The 23,122-nt window shown below is 42.9% G+C and overlaps 1 long non-coding RNA gene and 2 other non-coding genes across 3 annotated transcripts; all 3 read right to left on the minus strand.

Moving 5' to 3' along the window:
- Positions 1–420: 420 nt before the first annotated feature.
- Positions 421–2,477, minus strand: LOC147574275 (uncharacterized). The gene is made up of 3 exons (XR_015243724.1): positions 2,366–2,477; positions 719–881; positions 421–497 (listed from the first exon to the last, which is right to left on the minus strand). It is a non-coding gene; the product is annotated as an uncharacterized LOC147574275 (long non-coding RNA).
- Positions 2,478–7,379: 4,902 nt separating this feature from the next.
- LOC112855916 (small nucleolar RNA U2-30) lies at positions 7,380–7,449 on the minus strand. Its single transcript, XR_003223063.1, has one exon. It is a non-coding gene; the product is annotated as a small nucleolar RNA U2-30 (small nucleolar RNA).
- A 318-nt stretch (positions 7,450–7,767) lies between these two features.
- On the minus strand, positions 7,768–7,847 carry LOC112855924 (small nucleolar RNA U2-19). Its single transcript, XR_003223064.1, has one exon. It is a non-coding gene; the product is annotated as a small nucleolar RNA U2-19 (small nucleolar RNA).
- Positions 7,848–23,122: the final 15,275 nt, after the last annotated feature.

Below are 23,122 nucleotides of genomic sequence, written 5' to 3' on the forward strand. Positions count from 1 at the left end.
GCCCCCTCCCACCGCCCCCCAGCTTCCCGGGAGCAGGCTGGAGGCTGGGGGTCCCGGCAGCGGCCGCCCCCTCCCTGGCCGGAGGAAAGGGTGAGCTCACCCTCTGGCCCCAGCAGCAGCAGCAGCAAGCGGGTAGGAGAATAATTAAAATGCCAGAGGTTAGGAGGTGAAGTTACAATGGAAAGAATGAAACCCAGCGTTGCCGCCACTCGCTGCCGGCTGCTCTCCCACCCCGCTCGCTCTGCCAAGCCCACATTTGATTTTTATTTCGGGAGCCGCCAGCACGGCACTTGGGAGGGAGCAGAGAAACCTCACTCCTGCTGGCCCTGCCACGTCTGGAGCTGGGGCTGTGCAGGGGAGGGCCTCCTGCCCCGCCCCTCCCCCCCCCCCCCCCCCAGGAAGAGCCTAGAGGGCCCTCACCCCTCTGATCTGGTTCCTCCTGACTTGCTGTGTGATCCTGGGGGAAGTTACTATCCCTCTCTGGACCTCCGTTTCATCTGTGAAATGGGAGGGTAGGTAAGAGAAGCAGGTTCAAGCAGGGCTCCACAGAGGTGTCCAGAGGCCTGGGCACGGTCCTCCCCAGGCCACCCTCTCCCCGGGGCACATCTCTTATCTGCCCCCTCCGGGGACTGGGGAAGTGGGGGCAGCTGCTGGCCCATCCTCTGAAGAGCACTGAGCCCCTTCTTCCTGCAGACGGGAGTCTCAGGGGCCAACTCACATTTTCCTGCTCTCGGCTTTCTCCACCGCCCGTAATACACTCCAGATGGTTTCTCCATCCGAAAGCCGAGGCAGCAGATTCCAGAGGGAAAGTGGTTGGGCTCCTCTCTGGGCTCCTCTTTCCCTCAGGCTGGAAAGGGGGCCTGGGTGAGGGACTGGAGTGGCTGGAAAAATGGAGTGGGGGTGGGTGGGAGATCTCCCCAGGTTCCTCTCTGCCAAAGAAGGTGCTGGGGACGGTGGGAGAGACTGCGGGGCAGGGCTGAGGCAAGGACATGGCTCCAAGCACCTCTCAGATTCCTGAAGGTTCTCTCCCTGATGGGGCAGCTCACCAAGAGGCGTTCAGGGGGCTCCGGGCCCCGGGGGAGGAAGGCTTGCCAGTGTTTCCAGGAAAGAACACCATCCAATGCGCCAGGCACAAGTGGGTTCAAATCCTGACTCTGCCACTTAGAGGCTCTGCAAACCTTGGCCTCTCAGAGCCTCAGTTTCCTCCCCCTGTAAAATGGGGATGGCTGTTGCTGCTTAGGGTGGCTGTGAACGTGACCTGGATAATGCACAGAGAGGCTTCCCGTGTCCTCAAGTGTTCAGGAAGGGCCCGGTGGTTGTCTGGGGAACACTCTGAGCACACAGCTTGCCTCCCCTTTAGGAAAAAGCCGTGTTCTAGCCTGACTCAGCTCCCTTTTGCTGCAGCTTCCCAGTGGTTCCTTCTAGGACACCAAGGGGACTTGAAGTCACCCTTTGGAGGCAGCTTTGGAGACAAGCCGGGGAGAGGGTGCTATGGGCCTGAGGCTGAACCCAAGCCAGTGCTGGCCTCCTCCCAGGCCCCGCCCCCTCCACCTCAGCCTTGAGGACTGAAGCCTGGGCCTGGAGAGCCACGTAGAAGCAGAGGGGGCTGAGAAGGGGGGACAGTCTCTCCCAGCCAGGCCCCGCCTGCCCCTCAACTTCCCCGCCAGGACAGCCTCCCAGCCACGCTCGCCTTTCTCCTCTCGGCCTCAGCTGTACCAAAGGGAGAGCTTCGATTTTTCCACCAGAAGAGCCAAGAGCAAAATGAGAAACAAATCCAGCCTGGGGCTGCTGGTCCCCCCCACCCCCGCCCCACCCCTGCCTGACCCGTGGTGGATGGAGGGAGGGGGAGAGAAAGCCCCCAGCCCCTTCCCTACCCCCTCTCTCACCCCCTACCCAGAACACTGGTCTGCTCCAGTATCTCTGGGGGGGCAAAAGGCCTAACTGGGGAGGGGAGGGAGGCAGAGGGGAGGGACCCTCACTTCCCCACACCAGCCATGAAGCAGCAAATCTGGGGCTCACACTGCTCCCCTCCCCCCGCCCTGGAAAAAAAATGAGAAAAGAGGCTGCCTCTTCACTTCCTACAGGGAGGCTCTGCGCTGGGACCATTATCAGAGGGGAAGGGACAGTCACTGCTCTCAGGTGCTCCCCGTCTAGACAAAGAGATGGGACCTCCAAGTCCCCTTCCAATTAATAATGCCCCCTCCCCAGGTCCTTCCCCTCCTGGAGCTCCCCTCTGCCGCCACACTCCCCCGCCCTCACTGACCCCCCCCCACGCTAGGTCGATATCCCCCCCTCCCCACTGCATCCGGTTCCCTATCCCTCCTTCCCCCCCACCCTGGGCTACCCTTCTCTGCGGTGAGCTCACCTCAGCCAGTCCGGGAAAGAGCCGCATGGAGACGCACACAAATGCAGGCGGCGACCCAGCCCAAGTCCCATACACCTGGCAGGCCTGAGCTAGCGTTTCCTCCCCTCACCCTATGAGGCGGTTGGTACCCCATCCTGGCCAAAGCCCGCCTCCCCAGGCTCGGGGCCCTGCACTCCTGCCCCAGCTCCCCACCCCGGTTCTCCCGGGGCTGCCCACACATCCCATGGTGGAGCCTCCTTCCCATCCGCCCACATATGCCCACATATGCGTGCTGGTGTCTCTCACCACCCTGCTCTCCCGAGCCCCCACATCACCTTCCTGGCGCTCTCTTCCCTTCCGGGCACACTTCTTACAAAGGCTGTCTTTGCTGCCATTGGGCTCACTCTTCAGCCTGCTCTGATCTGGCTTACCGTTGGGACCCTGGAAGGGACTCTGTCTGGAGAAGGAAGTGAAGTTCTCTGTGGGAGAAGAGGCCATCAACCAGACCCTCCACCACCTGTCACACACAACGTCCACCTTTCAATTAAAAAAAAAAAAATTGCCAGGCAGCTGTCTTCCTCCTCCTCCTCCTCCTCCTCGCCCCTCTCTTTCTTTTCCTCTTCCCTTCTATTCCCTTCCCTTTAAGCACAGTTCAGTCCAGAAGCCTTTAGGTAAGTGGACCAAGGTGAATGTCCCTTGGTGGGGGGTGGGGTGGGGGTGTGTCCGGCAATGGTTTCACAACTCAAGTGAAGTAAGGAGGGCTTTCCTGCTTGGGGGGACAGCCAGAGCAGAGCAGGTGGGTGTTGGGGGTGGGAGTGCAGAGAGAGAGAGAAAGAGAGAGAGAGAGGAGAAAGTCAAAGCTCAGTCATGTAAGCAGATGGCCTCTCCTGAATGTCAGAGCTCAAGCAGACAAAGGAGGGCATCCAAGGAGGAAGGCACTGCTGTGGGATGTGAAAGCCCGTACGAGATAAGGAAGATATCCACATGGAGCCATCTCAGTGAGGGAGATTGGTTGGACCTTGAGGCCGTGAAGGGGTCACTGGACCAAGGTAGTGGCCAAGCACTGGGAAGTGGAGTCCGCAGGGGATGAGAAGGGCATCTGCAGGGGTGGGCTGGAGAGGGGCAGGGCATCCAAAGCCTTGGATGTCAGAGCCTGTGGGGGTGAAAAACATGTCCAGAGGGGAGAAGGGACGGTGGGGGTGGCCTGAGGCAGGTGTGGGAGCCCAGGAGGGCTGAGGAGGGGTCTGCATGGCAAGCAGTGGCAATGGGCCATGGTTACCCACAGTGGGACCGATCCGGTAAGTACATATGTGGAGGGAATGAAGCAGGTTTCTCCATGTTGGCAAAGGGTGTTGCAAATATGGAAGGGAAGAAAACTGGAATGAACCCTACGGTGTTAGACTGGAATTGGAGATATTGGTGAGATCTCGTGATTTTCAAAGTAAGTAGATATAAAAATAATTGTTGATGTAAATGTGTATATGTGTTTATGTTGTGTGTATGTGTCGATGTCTGCACATTTATGTACATACGTGCGTATATTTCCTAGCTTCATCTACTGCGAGGGCTTGGGGAGCAGTGACATCTTAATGATAACGAGCATAGCTAGCACCATGTCTTGATTTCTTTTTTTTTTAATGTTGATTTTGAGAGAGAGAGAGAGAGAGAGAGAGAGCAAGTGAGGGAGAAGCAGAGGGAGAGGGAGGGAGAGAATCCCAAGCAGGCTCCACACTGTCAGCACTGAGCCTGACCCAGGGCTTGATCTCATGAATCGAACCGTGAGATCATGACCTGAGCCTATAACAAGAATCGGATGCTTAACAGACTGAGCCACCCAGGTGCCCCTTTTCTTTCTTTCTTTCTTTTTTTTTTTAAATTGAAGTGTAGTTGACACACAATGTGAACATTAGCTTCAGGCTTACAACACAGTGATTTGGTAACTCTAAACGTTATGCTATGCTGAAGTCTTGATTTCTAAATACCATTGTCTGCCTGAAGAAACCAGGACTTCTTGGAGAAATGGCTGATTACAGGGCTGGGGCAGGGAAAGTACAAGACAAGCCTGACTTACCTTGTGCAGAAAATACTCAGAAATGATTAAATAGAGTTACCATATGATCCAGCAATTTTATTTCTTTTTTTTTAATTTTTTTTAATGTGTATTTATTTCTGAGACACAGAGAGACAGAGCATGAGTGGGGGAGGGGCAGAGAGAGAGGGAGACAGAGAATCCGAAGCAGTCTCCAGGCTCTGAGCTGTCGGCACAGAGCCCGACGCGGGGCTCAAACTCACAAACCGTGAGATCATGACCTGAGCTGAAGTCGGTCAACTGACTGAGCCACCCAGGTGCCCCCCAGCAATTCTATTTCTTTTCTTTTTTTTTTTTTAATTTTTTTTTTAACCTTTATTTATTTTTGAGACAGAGAGAGACAGAGCATGAACGGCGGAGGGTCAGAGAGAGAGGGAGACACAGAATCTGAAACAGGCTCCAGGCTCTGAGCAGTCAGCACAGAGCCCGACGCGGGGCTCGAACCCACATACCGCGAGATCGTGACCTGAGCCGAAGTCGGCCGCTTAACCGACTGAGCCACCCAGGCGCCCCCAGCAATTCTATTTCTAAGCATACCCAAGAGAAATAAAAACACATATCCACACAAAGACTTGTGCCGGAATGTTTATAGCGACACTGTTCATAATAGTCAAAAGGTGAAAACAACTCAAATGCCCATGAACTGATGAAAACAAACAAAACATGGTATATCCATAAAATGGAATATTATTCAGCCATAAAGAGGGACGAAGTACACTAAAACCTTGGTTTGTGAGCATAATTTGTTCCGGAAACACGCTTGTAATGCAAAGCACTTGTATATCAAAGCAAATTTCCCAATAAGAAATAATGGAAACTCAGATGATTCGTTCCACAACCCAAAAATATTCATATAAAAAATGATTACAATACTGTAATGTAATACAAAATAATGATGAAAATACAAAATATAAAGAAAAAGAAACAAATTCACCCGCACGTACCTTTGAAAACCTTCGTGGCTGGTGTGAGGGAGACCAGGGAGAGGAAGGTTATTGTGGAGGATGACTTTCACTATCACTCACGGAATTGCTGCTATCTGTGGGCTCCATGGAATCTTTCTCTTTTCCTGAAATTTAACAAGGAACCTATCCAATGACACTTGCTTTTGCCCCCTTTTGAGGATTTCACAGAAATGTGACGTTGCGTTGTCGTTAAACAGATTCATCGCTCGCACTGTTACAGCCTTATTCGGATGGTGATCTTCTACAAAATTTTGCACTGTTGCCCACATTTTACACATCTCCCTAATCTCATTTGAAGTGAGGGATTCCTCCACCTTTCCCTTCCTCCTCTGCAGTCCTCCATAACCTCTTGAGCTTTTTGCTCATGATGCGGATCCATCAGCTCATCGGTGGTCACCTGGGCCTGAGACCCGAGCATCTGAGCATGGGAGACGATCACCCACAATCCCTCAGACAGAGAGAGAGAGAGAGAAAGAGAGAGAGTAGAACCACGGGCTCAGTTGTGACATTTGGTGTCACGTGCTACTCGTATTGTGAGACGTCGCTCGTTTATCAAGTTAAAATTTATTAGAAAGTTTTGCTCGTCTTGTGGAACACCGGCCAAACAAGTTACTCACAATCCAACGTTTTACCGTAATTCTATATGCTACACCTTGGATGAGCCTTGAAAACATTATGCTGAGTGAAAAAAGCCAGAAAACACCACCTGTTATATGATCCCATTCACATGAAGTTCCAGAATAGGGAGACATATAGAGACGGAAAGTAGATTAGTGGTTGCCTAGGGCTAAAGTGGGGACAGGAGGATACGAGGATGATAGCTAAAGATTACAAGGTTTACTTTTCAGACAATGAAACTGTTCTAAAATTGACAGCGGCAATGGTCGCACACATCTGTGAATGTACCAAAAACCACTGAATTGTACACTTTAAATGGGTGAATTGTATGGTATGTGAATTATACTCAATAAAGCTGTTCTAAAAATAAGCATCCAAAGAATGATGGAGACATGTCAAAGGAATACAGAAGCCAGCTGGAAGGGACTTCCATTGGCAGGATCTGGTTATTTGGAACATCAAAATAAATAATGATATTAATAGATTATAACTTACCGAGTAAAATGGGAATCCATGACTCCATACTGATACACTGAATGCAAATACAGAAAGTTTGTTGTGCAATGGGATGTTGACATAATCTCAACGTGCTTTCCTTCAAAATATTTATCAATTGCAAAGGGAGAAGGGTAACTTTACAGTGGAGAAGGCTGGCAGACACCAACTTAATCAAGAGGTCAAAATAAACATCACAGTAATAGGACAACTTACAATCGTGCACTACCCAATAGGAGGCAATGAGAGAGACACAGAGCATCGCTTCTGTGACATTGCTACATAAAGTGCACAAACCAAATCTAGTCATGAGGAAACATTGGACAAGTCCAACTTAAGGGAACGTCTACAAAATAACTGGCCTATAATCTACAAGAGTGTCCTCAAAGTTAAGAAAAGACTGAAACACTGTTCCATATTGAAGGAGACTAGAGATATCTGAGAGCCAAGTATAACATGTGATCCTGTATTGGATGGTTTTGCTGCAAGGGCATTATTGGGATCACTGGTGAAAGGTGAATGGAGGGTGTGGGTTAGATGGGAGTAATGTTCCAATGGTAATTTCCTGATTTTGATGATGGTATTGTAGTCATCCAGGAGGATGTCTTTGTTCATGGGAATCATGAGTTGAAGCGTTTGGGGGATGGTGGCAACATACCTCAGCTGAGTCAGGAATATGGGTTTTTGTACTATATTTGGGACCATGCTATAAATTTGAGATTGCTTCACATTAAATAAAATTAATTATCATGTATGCGAAGAAACTGAACTAATGCCTAAAACCTAAGAGAGAGACAGATCATATAAAATACAATCTCCCAGGAGATCCAGATATTGGAGTTATCAGGGTTTTTTTTCTTTCCAGTTTTAAGCTCAGATCAAATGTAGAAACCTTCGTAGTTAGAAAGGTCAGTTGTAAAACCTTTTCTTCTTTTTTCCAAGATTTTAATTTTAAGTAATTGCTGCACCCAGCGCTCGAACTCACAACCCCAAGATCAAGAGTCACATGTTCTGCCAACTGAACAGACAGGTGCTCCAACTGTAAAATCTTTTCATCATTGTTCAGAATTGATTAGCCTTTATATACACACATCTTCATTGTCATTCATCCATCAGCACCCACCCAATGTCATTCATCCATCAGCAAGTACTCAGTTGTCCACTGTCACCTTAATAAACACACACACACACACACACACACACACACACACCACAGACGTAAGCCTCATTGTTTTAAATTACTTTATACATTCGCTTCTCAAAACTACAGTGGTCAAGCATTAGGTAGACTGGAAGGTCTTCTGATGCTCAAACTTGGCTGTTTCCATGAAGACACAGTTTGAAAATAACTAAGATCATACCGTATAACAAAACAGATGAAAAGCTGTAGAGTTTCATGAAAGAAGGGGGCTTAATGAACAATAAAGAATCAAATGGAATCCTAGGATGGAAAAAATACAGTAACTAAAATGAAGAATTTATTACACAGATCTAAAGGCAGGACAGACGGAGCAGAAGTGAGAATTAGGGAACCGGAAAAGAATTCAGTAGGAAATACCTAGATTGAAACACAGACAGGAAAAGAAAGAAAAAAATGGAGAACACAGAAAATGGCGCTACGGTTACATGCAACACAATAAAAGGTCTAACATCTGTTTCTGGAGGCCAAAAAAGGAGAAGAGGAGAGACAATGGGGCAGAAACAATATTACTAGCCCCAAATTTTCTATACTTGACATAAGAATCAAGATAAATAAGGTAATTACAATAAAACCATACTTACTCACATTGTAGTTAAACCGCTAAAAATTAAAAACAGAGACAAATCTTAAGAGGCGCATCGCTCCAAAGAAACAGCCCTATGACTGACACACTGAAGAGATGAAAAATAGGCAAAATCTAAATGTGACTTGAATAGATAGGATTAGCAGCATCTTAGACATTGCAGAAGAGGCCATCAGTAGACTGGAAGCTATCTGAGGACACATCAGCAGAACGTTTCTGAAAAGAAGCACACCGAAAACAGAAGAGAACCAGCGACCTATGACAAGATATCAAGTACCCTAACACCCTTGTAGTGTTAAGTCCAGGAAGAGAGGGAAATCAGAAAAATAGGGACTCAACATTTCCCAAATTTGACCCAAACTAGGAAACCAAAGATCCAAGAATCTCAACGCTCACCACAAAATGAAAGCGAGGTCCATCATAATCAAATTGCTGAAAGTCGGTGACAATGAGAAGATCTTAAAGGAAGCTAGAGGGGGGAAAGGGACATTCCGTACAGACAGACCAAGATAAAATGATCACAGCCTTACTGTCAGAGACTATACAGCCGGAAGAAAATAGAACACAATTTTTTAAGTTGTGAGTAAATGAGGTACTATCAACCTAGATCTGTAAGCTTAGTGAAAATATCTCTTTTCCTTAAAGTTTTATTTCTTTGTTTTTTGAGAGAGAGAGAGACCACAGGAGGGGCAGAGAGAGAGGGAGACAGAGAATCCCAAACAGGCTCCGCGCTGTCAGCGCAAAGCCCGACGCAGGGCTCAAACTCAGGAACTGTGAGAGCATGACCTGAGCGGAAATCAAGAATTAGACGCTTACCTGACTGAGCCACCCAGGCTCCCCAGCTTAGTGCAAATAGATTAAAAATTAAAGTGAAAGAAGATTTTTTCCAACACTCACAAAAATAAAGGGATTTATCATTAGTCAACCTGCACTATAACAAATGTTAACGTTTTTTTAAGCGGAAGGGATGTGATGCCGGATGGAAATTGGGATCTACACAGAGGAATGAATAGAACCTCAAATGGAAAATATGGGGTTAAATGTAAAAAATATTCTTCTCAATTAAAAATTTGTTTAATAGGTAATTGACTATTTAAATCAAAAAGAATAAAATGTGGGGCGCCTGGACGTCTCACTCGGTTGAGCATCTACCTCTTGAATTCGGCTCAGGTCGTGATCTCACAGTTCGTAGGACTGAGCCCCAAAGGAGGCTCTGAGCTGAGCACTGCCTGCTGGGGATTCACTCTCTGTCTCTCTCTCTCTCCCTCTCTCTCTGCCCCTCCCCTACTCTCACGCGAGCACAGGCTCTCTCTCTCTCTCAAAATAAATAAACTTTTAAAAATGACACAAAATATTGGAGGACTGTACGATGTTAAGTTTCTAACGTTTATATCGCAAAGTGATGTAATGTTATTCGAAGGAAAACCGTTATAAGTGAAAGATCCATGTCATAAGCCTTACAACAAATGGTGGCACAATTTTCACGTAAAGGGCCGAATAGTGACTACCTTAGATGTCAAAGTTCATACAATCTCTGTCGCAACTAATCAACTCTACTGTTGTCATATAAGAGCAGCCACAGACAATGTGTAAATGAGTGAGCATAGCTGTGTTCCAACAAAACTTTATTTGTGGCCTCTGAAATCTGAATTTCAAACCGTTTTCATATATCATAAAATGTTATTATTCTTTTGACTTCTTCAGCTTTTGAAAAATGTAAAAACTGTTCTTTTTTTATTTTTCATTATAAAATTTTGTTAATGTTTATTTATTCTTGAGAGAGAGAGACAGTGTGAGCCGGGGCGAGGTTGGGGGGAGGGGTGGGGGGGGTGCGGTTAGGGGCAGAGAGAGAGGGAGACACAGAATCTGAAGCAGGCTCTGGACTGTCAGCACAGAGCCCGACACGGCCTGAACCCAGGAACCGTGAGATCATGACCTGAGCCAAAATCGGACGCTCAACCAACTGAGCCCCCCAGGCGCCCCAAAACTATTCTTAACAAATCTCCCAGGCAGAAGAATCCTAGATAATTTATGTAGATACTCTGTTCTCAAGGTGAGCATAGCTCCTCACTCCTTACGTGTGGGCTGGGCATGGCGACTTTCTTCCAAATAATACAGTATGGAAAAGGATGAAAGGGCGACATTAGAGAAACCTGATAAACACTATGTCAGCCAGGTAATCAAGATCTATTTAAACAGTGATAAGTCGGGGCGCCTGGGTGGCGCAGTCGGTTAAGCGTCCGACTTCAGCCAGGTCACGATATCGCGCTCCGTGAGTTCGAGCCCCGCGTCGGGCTCTGGGCTGATGGCTCAGAGCCTGGAGCCTGTTTCCAGTTCTGTGTCTCCCTCTCTCTCTGCCCCTCGCCCGTTCATGCTCTGTCTCTCTCTGTCCCAAAAATAAATAAACGTTGAAAAAAAAACAAAAACAAAAAAACAAAAAAAAAAACAGTGATAAGTCATGTTGATAGTATGTAGTCTTGATGTGATGTGATTAAAATAACATTTTATCTGTGTGGTCTTCTTTCAAAAAAAAACCCATAATCCCCATCAGGGCATGAGGAAAACATCAGATAAATCCAAATAGAGGGACGTTACACAAAATATCTGGCTAGCGCACTCTTCATTGTCAAGGTCAACATTATTGTCAAGGTCGACATAGTGCCACTCTTAACATTGTCAAGGTCAACAACAAAACAATACAAAACAAAACACTCCAAACAAACAGAAAAAGTGAAGAAGAAAAGAGAGAACAAAGAAAAAAGAAAGTCTGAGAAACTGTCACAGCCCAGAGGAGCCTGAGAAAACATGATGATTAAATGTAACGTGATTACGTTTGGATGGGATCCTGGAATGACAAAAGGACATTAGGTAAAAACTAAGGAAATCTCCCCAGTACTCACCGATGGCTGGCTGGATGGGTGGATGGATGGATGGATAAACAAAATGTGGTAATATACAAACAGTGGAATATTATTCAAGCATAAAAAAGAAGGAAATTGTGACATCTGCTACAATATGGATGAACCTTGAGGACATCATGCTGAGTGAAATAAACCAGCCATGAAAAGATAGATATTATATGATTCCACAATACATGAGGTATTTAGAGTAGTGAAATTCACAAAAATAGAAAGTAAATGGTGGTTGCCAGAGGATGGGTGAGGGAAACATGGGGAGATGTTGTTGAATGGGTATAGAGTTTCACTTTTGCGAGATGAGAAGACTTCTGGAGACCAGTTGCACAGTGATATGAATATACTTAACACTACTGAACATTTAAAATGGTTAAGATGGTAAATTTTTGTTATTTGCATCTGATCACAATTTCTTCAAACTAAGAAAGTCTGAATTAAGTATGGACCTTAGTTAATAATGATGTATCCATATTGGTTCATTAATTGTAGCAAATGGACCATACTATAATGGAAGATGCTAATAATAGAGAAGACTGAGCACAGGGTATGTGGAAACTCCATGCTTTCTTCATAATTTTCTTTAAATCTAAAACTGTTCTACAAAATAACGTGTTATGAAAAAGAATTCTTGAGGCGCTCGGGTGGCTCAGTCAGTTAAGCGTCTTGATTCTTGATTTCGGCTCTGGTCATGATCTCAGGGTCATGATCAACAGGGTCTGTTGAGTGCAAGCCTCGCGTTGGGTTTTGCACTGACAGTGCGGAGCCTCCTTAGGTTTCACTCCCTCCCTCTCTTTCTTTCCGTTCCCTGCTCATGCTCTCTCCCTCTCAAAATAAATAAACTAAAAAACCCCCCAAAACCCATTCTTATTTCATGGGCCATAAAAAACAGGCCATGGGCCATATGCTGATCTCTGCCCTAAAACAACTGCTAAAGGTATTTAAAAACAATATTGAGGGGCGCCTGGGTGGCAGAGTCGGTTAAGCGTCCGACTTCAGCCAGGTCACGATCTCGCGGTCCGGGAGTTCGAGCCCCGCGTCAGGCTCTGGGCTGATGGCTCAGAGCCTGGAGCCTGTTTCCGATTCTGTGTCTCCCTCTCTCTCTGCCCCTCCCCCGTTCATGCTCTGTCTCTCTCTGTCCCAAAAATAAAATAAAAACGTTGAAAAAAAATTTTAAAAACAATATCGATATTAAGACATTAGTGACTATCAAAGGAATATTTAAACATAATCAATTAATTACAAAGAAGACAGGAAAAGAAGAAAAGAGAGATAAAGAATACATGAGACTCATAGAAAACATGAATGTAAATGATCTAAATACTCTAAGACACAGATGATCTGACTGGATTTTCAAAAATCAAACCCCAACTGTATACTGTCTTTAAGACATAAGACTGACATCGAATATTTCCATAGAAATGATGGGGATGAGAAAACAATGAAATGACATATTTGAAGCACTGTAAAATGACTGGCAAACAAGTGAAAATATCTTTAAAAAATAAAGATGATACCAGTCTGGCATGTAAGAAACGGAGAAGTCATAACCTCATCCCCAAAACAACTAAAAAGCTGAACAAACTGAAAAAATCAACAGCTTTTCCCAAATCCATGACGGGGCAAGCTCCTGTCCCCAATATCAGAGAGACTTGGAAAGACAGATAGGCAGATACGGTAATCACAACTTACTTGAGCAGAAATCTCTGCCGGGACCAGGGCCACGGTAGGAAAACCCGAGCTCTAACTGGTGAATTTTGTGAGGCTTCGTATGGAAAGTCTAAGAGTTAAAAATTTCAGAGGGACCCAGTTATAGAGGAGCCTCACACTTCTGTGAATTTTACTTCCAATAGCTCCAAAAGTTTCTATCAGAGAAAAATCCCCTCAGACTTCCAGGAAGGAGAAGGGGAAAGAAACCGTTGTGAAATATCTTGTGTACATTAAAAGGATAATAAAGGACTATGATGAAAAACTCTACGCCCACAATTTGACAACCTAGACAAAATGGGCAAATTTCTTGAAAGAGACAATCTGCCAAAACACACACAAGGAAAAATAAACAATTTGAATAGGCCTATATCTGTTAAAGAAATTGAATTGTTAATTAATAACCTTCTCAAGCAAAAAGCACCGGGCCCAGACGGGTTCCCTGGTGAATTCTACCAAGAATTTAATGGGGTGCCTGGGTGGCTCAGTCGGTTGAGCGTCAGACTTCGGCTCAGGCCATGATCTCACTGTCCGTGAGTTCGAGCCCCATGTCGGGCTCTGTGCTGACAGCTCAGAGCCTGGAGCCTGCTTTGGATTCTGTGTCTCCCTCTCTCTCTCTACACCTCCCTGCGCTTGCACTCTGTCTCTCTCTCTCTCTCTCTCTCTCAAAAATAAGATTAAAAAAAAACATTAAAAAAAAGAACTTAAGGAAGAAATGATATCCATTCCCTACAATCTCTTCCAGAAGATAGAAGCAGAGAGATTATTTTCTATATCATTAAATGAGACCAACATTATCCTAATAGCAAAACTAAAGAGACAGTACAAGGAAAAAAAAACTAGAGTTCAACGTCTCTCATGTACATAGATGCAAAAATTCTCAACGAAATATTAGCAGATCAAATCCAACTATACATAAAAAGAATTATGTAGCACAACCAAGTGGGATTTATCCCAAGTATACAAGGCTGGCTCAACATTTGAAAACCGATTAGTGTCATCCATAATATCAACAAGCTAAAGAATAAAAATCACATAATCAATAGATGCAGAAAAAATATTTGAGAAAATCCAACCCATTTGTGGTGAATACTCTTAGCAAACTAGAAATAGAGGGAGGGAAACTTCTTCTCTTAGCAATTGATAGAAAAGCAGGAAAAAAAATTCCGATAAGTATAGGGAGAATTTAAACCAATATGATCAAACTGTATATTATACGTACATCAATATAGCCAATAACTTAAGAATACACATTCTTTTCAGGTGCTTGGAAAAATTACCAAAATTGACTTTATACCACGTCACAAGGGAAGTCCTGGAAAATGTCAAAAAATGGGAATCATACAGAGTACGATCTTAGACGACCATGGAACTGGGCTAGAAATCAGTAACGAAAGGATAACTTGAAAATCTCCAAATGTTTCAACATTAAGCAATACATTTATAAATGACCTATTACTCAAAGGAAAAATATGCTTGATATCAGAAAATATTTTAAATAATAATTAAATATATTAAAATTTTGGGACGTAGCCAAACAGTTCTAGAGGAAAATTTATGGACATATATATACATTAAAAAAGAAGAAAGTTTGAGAAATCACTTAAGATATCAAAATAAACCTCCTAGCAAAACAAACCTAATAAAATAGAAGGGAGGAATAATAAAGACCAAGAATGATCACGAAAGAAAGAAAGGGCACAAATCAACAATATCAGGAACAAGAGGTCATCACTATAAATCCTACAGACAATTAAAATGTTATGAGGATATTTTACTTTTTAATTTTTTTAATGTTTATATATTTTTGAGAGAGAGAGACACACACACACAACACGAGTGGGAGAGGGGCAGAGAGAGAGAGAGAGAGAGAGAGGGAGAGGGAGACACAGAATCCAAAGCAGGCTCTGAGCTGTCAGCACAAGGCCTGATGCAGGGCTTGAACTCACAAAATGTGAGATCATGACCTGAGCTGAAGTTGGACACTTAACCAATTGAGCCACCCAGGCACCTGTATTATGAGGATATTTTAATGACTCTATGCCAATAAATTTAAAAATTTTGATGAAATGGCAAGTTAATTGAAAAACACAACTTGCCAAATTTTACAGTAGACAATATAAAGAATAGTCTTATATCTATTAGAAAAATTTGTCGGTATTTAAACATTTTCCTACAACAAAAATTTTAAGTCCAGATGGCTTCACTGGTGAATTTTTCCAAACATTAAAGAAAGAAATTATGTCAGTTTTACACTCTTTTAAACTCTTACAGAGAAGGGAGAGAGAGAGAGAGAGGGAAAGAATACTTCCTAACTTTTTGGATGAGGGGAACATAACCTTGATATTAAAACCCACCTGGGACATTAGAAAAAGGATAATTACAGAATAATATCTGTTAAGACATAGACATAAATTCTAAACAAAATAATAGCAATCAAATCCAAAGTTATATAAAAATGATAATGCATCATTACAAACTGGAGTTCATTCCAGGAATGTGAGGTTGCCTCCACATTTGAAAACAAATTATGTAATCTACCACATTAAAAGTATAAATGAGTAAAGTCATATTTCAATAAATGTGAAAAATAGCATTGAATAAAAATTCAACATTTATTCATGGTAAAAATTCTTAGCAAACTAGGAATAAAAGGGAATTTTCTTAATTTGATAATATCAAACAGAAAAGCTATAACAAATATTACACTTAATGGTAAGGTATTGGAAGCTATCTTTTTTTTTAATGTTTATTTATTTATTTTGAGAGAGATACAGGAGTGTGAGTGGAAGAGGGACAGAGAGAGACACACAGAAACCAAAACAGACTCTAGGCTCTGAGCTGTTGGCACAGAGCCCAATGCGGGGCTTGAACCCATGAACCGTGAGATCATGACCTGAGCCAAAGTCAGACACTTAACCAACTGACCCACCCAGGCACCCTGGAAGCTATCCTTTTGAGACCGGAACAAATGAGGATGTCCACCACTACCACCACTTCCATTTAATTTTATGGGAAGCTCTAGCCATTGCAATAAGGCAAGAAAAAAAAAAAAATAAGATGTAAGATTTGAAAAGGAGAAAAAAACTGTTGTCATTTGTTGATAGCATGATTATGTATATTGAGATTTTTAAACCTATAGATATGATAGAAGAATGAATAAATTTAGCAAGTTTACTGGAAACAAGATCAATGTGCAAAAAACAATTATATTTCTATAAGTTGACAATAAGCAATCAGAAAATGAAAAAAAGATTTCATTGACAATAGTATTTTTTATATTAAAAAGCCTAAATACTTAGCAATAATTCTGACAAAATATGTTTATAATTCTACACAGAAAGCTACAGAGTATTACTGAGAGGAAAAGAGACTTTTTTTTTTAATTTTTTTTTTCAACATTTATTTATTTTTGGGACAGAGAGAGACACAGCATGAACGGGGGAGGGGCAGAGAGAGAGGGAGACACAGAATCGGAAACAGGCTCCAGGCTCTGAGCCATCAGCCCAGAGCCTGACGCGGGGCTCGAACTCACGGACCGCGAGATCGTGACCTGGCTGAAGTCGGACACTTAACCGACTGCGCCACCCAGGCGCCCCAAAAGAGACTTTTTAAAAAAAGAAATAGGGATACACTGTGTTTATAGATTGGAAGTGTTAATATTGTAAAGTGAACAATTCTTCCCCCAACTGACCAACAGATTCAATTCAACCTGAATAAAACCTAACACACTACTGGTGACATTTAAAATTGGTGAAACCTCAGGGTGCCTGGGTGGCTTAGTCAGTTAAGCATCCGACTTTGGCTCAGATCATGATCTCATGGCTCATGAGTTTAAGCCCTGCATCAGGCTCTTCACTGACAGTGTGGAGCCTGCTTGGGATTCTCTCTCTCTTTCCTAATCTCTCTGCCTTTTCCCCACTTGCACTCTCTCTCTCTCTCTCTCTCTCTCTCAAAATAAAGTTTAAAAAAATAAGAAGAAAAAAATTGGTACAACCTGCTTAGAAAATAGGTGGTCAGTTTCTCCAAAGGGTAAATATAAGGTTATTATGTAACCCAGCAATTCCAACCCTAGATATATGCCCAAAAGAAATTAAAACGTGTCCACGCAAAACCTTGCACATGAATATTCACAGTAATAGCTCAATATATTCACATAATAGCTAAAATATGGAAACAACCCAAAGACCATCAACTAATGGAGAAATAAAATGTGATACTTCCCTACAGTGAAATATTATTCAGCCATAAAAAGAATGAAATACTGACACAGGTTATAATGTGGATGGACTTTGTAAATGTTACGCTAAGTAAAAGAAGCAAGTTATAAAAGACCACATATTTTATTATCCCATTTATGCAAATTGTCCAGGATAGGCAAATTATAAAGACAGAAAATACAATTAATGATTGCCTAGGGTTGGGGCATGGAGGGGGTGACTGCTAATGGGCATGGGGTTTTCTTGAAGGGTGATGAAAATTTTTGAAAATTTACTATGCTGTGTTAACGGTTGCAAAACTCTGAATATACTAAAATCCATTAAATTATACACTTATTTGAATAAATGATTTTTATGGTATGTGAATTAAATCTCAAAGCTATTATTTTTTAAAAACTCAATTAAATATTTCTGAAGGCTTTTTTTTTTGGTGGAAATTGATGAGCTGATTCTAAAATTTATATGGAGGGGCGCCTGGGTGACTCAATCAGTTAAGTGTCTGTCTCTTGATTTTAGCGCAGCTCATGATCTCACAGTTCATGAGTTTGAGCCCCATCTCGGGTTCTGCACTGACAGCATGGAGCCTGCTTAAGATTCTCTCTCTCCCTCTCTCTCTCCCCCCTTCCTGATCGCATTCTCTCTTTCTCAAAATAAGTAAATATATATATGGAAATGCAAAAGACAAAGAATAACAAAGATGGTCTTAAAGAAGCTCAACGTTGGAGGACATAAACTAGCTGTTAGGAATACTTATTACAAAGCTGCAAAAATTAAAACAGTTAAATACAAGTTAAACAGTTAAATACAAGTTAAACTTACAGACAAATAGATTGATAAAATACAATGGCGTGTCCAGAAACAGACCCACACTTACGTGGTCCAATACTATGATATGGGGAAAGAATGATCTTTTTAATAGATGGTATTGGATAAATTTACTGTCCTTCTGGTAAACTTTGATTCCTTCCTCACACCATACGGAAAATCCGTTCTAGATAGATCATTAATATAAACATGAAGGACACTAGAAATATGCCTTTGAAATTCAAAGGAAAACTATTTGTCACCTAGAACTATATACCCAACAAAATTATCAGTTAAGTGCGGGGGTAGATTAAAGACACTTTCAGATGTTCAAAGTTTCAGGAATTATATCCCTTTTGGACACCTTCCCTAGAACCTTTTGGAGAATGTACTCCTAAAACCAGGAGAATAAGACAAGAAAGAGGAAGACATAGCTTTCAGAAAATGAGGGACTCAGATATAGGAAAGAGGCAAAGGGAACCCTAAGGAAGAAGGTGGACGATTTCAATATGAGAGCTGTTCTTGGGGGCTAGAGAGCCATGGGATTGGGGGTAGATCAATGGTCTGCAGGAGAGATTGGTACAAGAAGAGAAAACTGACTACCCAATGTGTCAGAACATCTTAATCGGAGATTTGGACAACTAAGGTTGCAATGGTGGTTATTATTTAGAAAACTAAATGAACACCAGCAACAACAAAAAAAGATAATTATTAACTCCGGAAGAAAAAGAAAAAGCGACCATAGTACACCATACAGCTCAGACACAAATAACAATTACATAGTCATAATAGGGTAAGTAAACACTGAAAACTGGCCTAACCAAAATTATCATGTAACCATATTGCAAGATTGGTGGGACTGGAAGGGTGATTAAGTGTGGTAAAGGCAAGGAATTAAAAGTAATTAAACCCTCATCTTCCACACTGGGAAGTCAAAAGAGAATGCCCAAAACTGAAAAATCAAGAATTGGGAACAAAAGCTTGTTATTTAGAGATAAGGACAATTTCTCTAAGAGAGAGAGAGAGAGAGAGAGAGAGAGAGAGAGAGAGAGAAACAAACAAAACCCCCCAGCTGATTGAAATGAAAATTGTGACTTGGGGAAGCAAGAAATAAGTATGAAGGGATCCAAGACTGCTACTTTTCTTTACATGCCCTGTAAATTTTTTGCCTCTTAAGCCATGTTCATATACATCTCTGGAAAAACTTAAAACCACATCTAACAAAACTAAATGTGAATAGTAAAAGAAAAAGTAAGCTTCTGGAGGAAATGAGGGAGAATACCAAAAAAAAATAAATTCATTATTTTAGAATTAAGCAAAGAATTCTTAAGTAAAACACACAACTAACCATAAAAATAATATTGTATTTTTGTAAAATCAAAGACTTCTATTTATTCAGACATGATTGAGTGAAAAGGCAAGCCACAGAATGAAAGATGCTTTCAATATATGTATCTGACAAAGGTCTTGTATCGAGACTATATTAAAGTTATCCCACAAAATAAGATAAAAAAGATAGACAATTCAATTTTTTAATACATTTTTTAAATGTTTATTTATTTATTTATTTATTTATTTTTTTTTTTAATTTTTTTTTTCAACGTTTATTTATTTTGGGGACAGAGAGAGACAGAGCATGAACGGGGAAGGGGCAGAGAGAGAGGGAGACACAGAATCGGAAACAGGCTCCAGGCTCCGAGCCATCAGCCCAGAGCCTGACGCGGGGCTCGAACTCACCGACCGCGAGATCGTGACCTGGCCGAAGTCGGACGCTTAACCGACTGCGCCACCCAGGCGCCCCTATTTATTTATTTTTAACGTTTATTTATTTTTGAGACAGAGAGAGACAGAGCATGAATGGAGGAGGGTCAGAGAGAGGGAGACACAGAATCCGAAACAGGCTCCAGGCTCCGAGCTGTCAGCACAGAGCCCGACGCGGGGCTCGAACCCATGGACCGTGAGATCATGACCTGAGCCGAAGTCGGCCGCCCAACCGACTGAGCCACCCAGGCGCCCCAAATGTTTATTTATTTTTGAGGAGAGAGACAGAACATGAGAAGGGGAGGGGCACAGAGAGGGGGGCACAGAATCCAAAGCAGGCTCCAGGCTCTGAGCTGTTAGCACAGAGCCAGATGTGGATTCGAGCCTCAAACCCTGAGATCATGACCTGAGTCGAAGTCAGATACTCAACCGACTGAGCTACCCAGGTGCCCCAGACAATTCAATTTTTTTCAAATAGGAAAAAACCAATATCATTTTCATTAAAAAAGATATATACATAGCTAATAATACATTTTAAAAAACATTCCCCAGTTATCAGAGAAATGCAAGTTAATACCGCAATGAAATACTACTGCATATTCACCAGAATGACTAAAATTTAAAAGATGGACAATACTAAGTGTTGACAAGGATATGGCCACTGGAACTCTCACATTGCTGGGAGAAGTGTAAATTTGTACAACCACTTTACGAAAACTCTGGCAATAACTACTAAAGCTGAGTGTACACATTCATTATAATTCAACAGTCCTGCTCTCAAGCACATATCGAATAGAAATGCACATATATACACACCAAAAGGGTATTGCGAGTTTGTTATTAGCCATATTACTCACATTAGAAAGAATCCAAATAGCCATTGGTAATGGCATGGGTAGATAAATAGTGGTATATTCATTCAATGGAATACTATACAACAATGCCAAAGCACAATTTACTGCTACACGCAAAACCATGGATACATCTCATAAACATAGTGTTGAATACATAAAGTCAGTCACAAACAAAAGAATATACTATGTGTTTCCATTTACATAAAGTTTAAAAATAAACAAAATTATTCCATAGTGATAGAAGTTAGTTATCTTGAGAAAGGCAATAATTGGATGGTGTATGAGTGACTCTTCTAAGGCCCTGGTAATGCTCTACTTTGTAGAAGTTTATGAAGTATACTCTTAAGATTTGTGCACTTCAAAAAAAAGTTTTTATTTATTCATTTTGAGAGAGAGAGAGAGAGAAAGTGCTAACAGGGGAGGGACAGAGAGAGAGGAGAGAGTGAGAATCCCAAGCAGGCGCTGCACTGTCAGCACAGAGCCTGATGTGGGGCTCGAACTCACGAACCATGAGATCATGATCTGAGCAGAAGTCGGACAGTTAACCGACTGAACCACCCAGGCACTCAAAGATTTGTGCACTTTAAAGTACGTATACCTCAGTTGTTTAAAATTCCTCTTCCTGTCTCTTTCCCCTTCCATCTTTCCTTTCCTTTCCTTTCCTTTCCTTTCCTTTCCTTTCCTTTCCTTTCCTTTCCTTCTCTTTCCTCTCCTCTCCTCCCCTCCCCTCCCCTCCCCTCCCCTCCCCTCCCCTCTCCTCCCCTTTCCTTTCCTTTCCTTTCCTTTCCTTTCCTTTCCTTTCCCTTCCTTCCTTTGCTTTCCCTTCTCTTTCCCTTTCTACTTGACCGAGTCAACCCTAAAGCCATTATGTGGGCCAGACCAAGGTAGGTGCCCATGGTGGTGGTGGTGGAAGCCACAGTGATCCAGAGAAAGGGATCAGAGCCAGAGTAAGGCAATGAGGGCATCCACCTTGGGGAGAGGGTGGATAGAATGGTAAGTTAGCAAGACAGGGGTGGCTTTCCAATGCATGGAACCATCCAGTTTATTAGAACCTGACTAAGGAGGACATCCCTGCGTGGGGACACATGTGGCATGGGAAGGCACAACCACAGTGTGTTTAAGAAGGATTCCATGTATATAGGGTGGCCAGGCGTAGGGTGTCAGACCGAGAAGAGTAAGGAGGACATCCAAGGAGTGGGGGTGGGTTTGACCAAGTGTGAGGAGTTAGCCTGGGGGGCATAGGAAAGGCATCTATGCAGAAGGTGGCCTGGAATGGGGTACCAGAGCCCAGGCAGAGAGTAGATGGAATCCACATGAGGAGGAGGTGGCAGCAGAGGTGGAGAAGATTTGTTACAAACAGGGGAATAGATCACATAAGTATTTATATTAAAGAAAATGGAAACCAGCTTTCTTGTTGTTGGAGAAGGACATTACATGTAGGAAAAAGGAGAAAATGAGAACGAACCCTGTGGCTTGGGGTTAGAATTGGAGGTGTCTGTATCGTTTTATGGTTTTCAATGTATACAAATAAACAGAGAAATAAACGTAGATGTGAATATATGTAGTTGTATGTATTCCCTAGTTCTGTCCTTTGAGAAGCCTTGGGAGCAGTGACATTCCAACAGCAATGAGCACTTAGCATCTACCTTGGTTTCTAAGTACCACTTTCCACTAAAAGGAGCCAGAACTCTTTGGAGAAATGGCGTGGCTCCAGGGCTGGGGCAGGGAAAACACAAATGAGCCTGGAACATCTTGTGCCACAAAGCAGGGAATCGCTGAAAGAAACTCTTAGTTTGCTAGAGCTTCCATAACAAAATACCACAAATTAGGTGGCTTAAACAACAGAAATGTATTTTCTCCCAGTTCTGGAGGCTAGAAGTCTAAGATCAAGGTGTTGGTAGGTTTGGTTTCTCCCGGGGCCTTTTTTTTTCCTGGCTTGCAGATGTCAGCCGTCTGGTCGCGTCCACACACATGGCCTTCCTGTGGCCATCCTGGTGTCTCTTCCTCCTCTTATAAGGACACCAGTCCTATTGGGTTAGGGTCCCACCTTGATGACCGCATTGACCTTAAGTATCTCCTTAAAGGCCCCACCTCCAAACACAGTCACACTGGAAGCTAAAGATTCAACGAGAACTTTGTGGGAACGTAATTCAGTCCACACCAGGGACGGATCAAAAAGACACAGATGCCAGCTTGAAGAGGCTCCCGCTGGCAGAATCTGGACAGTTTGAACATCAAAATAAATAATAATATTAATACGGATATAAATAAATGAAGAAAAGATGAAGCTTTACCATTGAGCAGAACAACAGAGAGTTGGTGGAACTAGGGAGTCACCATTTGGCAGCTATCATAATAACAATATTTCAGCCAAGAGGCAGCCGTGGATACTAAAATTAATGTGTCCAAGTTGGATGAGGAATGGGAGTTTACATAGCACTTTATGAAGTACCACACACACAAAAAAAAACTTATTAATTAAACTAGGAAAAGGGATAGCTTTACAATAGATCAACCTACCAGACAACATGTTCAACGTTGGAGAAATTGAAATCATGCATTGCCCGAT

This window comes from Puma concolor, chromosome E1 (assembly GCF_028749965.1).
Source record: "Puma concolor isolate L17-30 chromosome E1, mPumCon1.1.hap2, whole genome shotgun sequence".
NCBI classification, from domain to species: Eukaryota; Metazoa; Chordata; class Mammalia; order Carnivora; family Felidae; genus Puma; species Puma concolor.